The following is a 604-nucleotide window of genomic DNA, read 5'->3' on the forward strand; positions in this document are numbered from 1 at the left end:
CTCTGAGGTCCCCCTCCCCAAGCTTCTGAGCTTGTCCTGGGCCTGGGGCTGGGGCCGCCTGGCCTGGGCCTGGCTCCACGTCCGTGGCCCTTGCCCCTCCCTGTCTCTCCACCAGTTCTGAGTCCCAGCCAGCTGGGCACCTCCAGGACACGCATCCATCGTCCGTGGGGTGGGCAAGGGCCTGGGGGTGAGGGCAGGGGGCTGGGCTCCCAGGTCTCTGAGGGAAGCTGGGCCAAGCCAGGCCCCACTCAGCAGCCCAGCTGTGAGCCTCTTCTACAGAAATAAAGTCACTTCTGAGTCTGAAGACCTGGGTCTGAGCCTGGGCGGCGGGGCTCCCGGCAGGGTTGGGAGGGAGGTGCTGAGGGAGAGCAGGTGGTGCCAGGCAGGGTGCACGCTGTGGGCGGCAGCTGCGTACAGGTGTGCAGACTCACGCCACGCACACAGATACAGCGGCGCACACAGCCTGCCACGCCTGCGGCGTGGACACCGATCCACACCCACACTCACGTATTCACACGCTCATGCCCCGGGTCCCGTCAGCGTGTGTGAGGCCTGCACACGCACCCACACACCCGACTCCGCCTCTGAACCAGAGATTCCCAGC

The 604-nt window shown here is 66.9% G+C and overlaps 1 protein-coding gene across 1 annotated transcript in view; it reads left to right on the plus strand.

Moving 5' to 3' along the window:
• Positions 1-604, plus strand: part of LY6H (lymphocyte antigen 6 complex, locus H) — an 8,564-nt gene that overhangs the window by 2,639 nt on the left and 5,321 nt on the right. The gene's annotated exons all lie outside the window — the stretch shown is intronic.

The sequence above is a fragment of the Myotis davidii genome, unplaced genomic scaffold (genome assembly GCF_000327345.1).
Source record: "Myotis davidii unplaced genomic scaffold, ASM32734v1 scaffold1509, whole genome shotgun sequence".
Lineage (NCBI taxonomy): Eukaryota > Metazoa > Chordata > Mammalia > Chiroptera > Vespertilionidae > Myotis > Myotis davidii.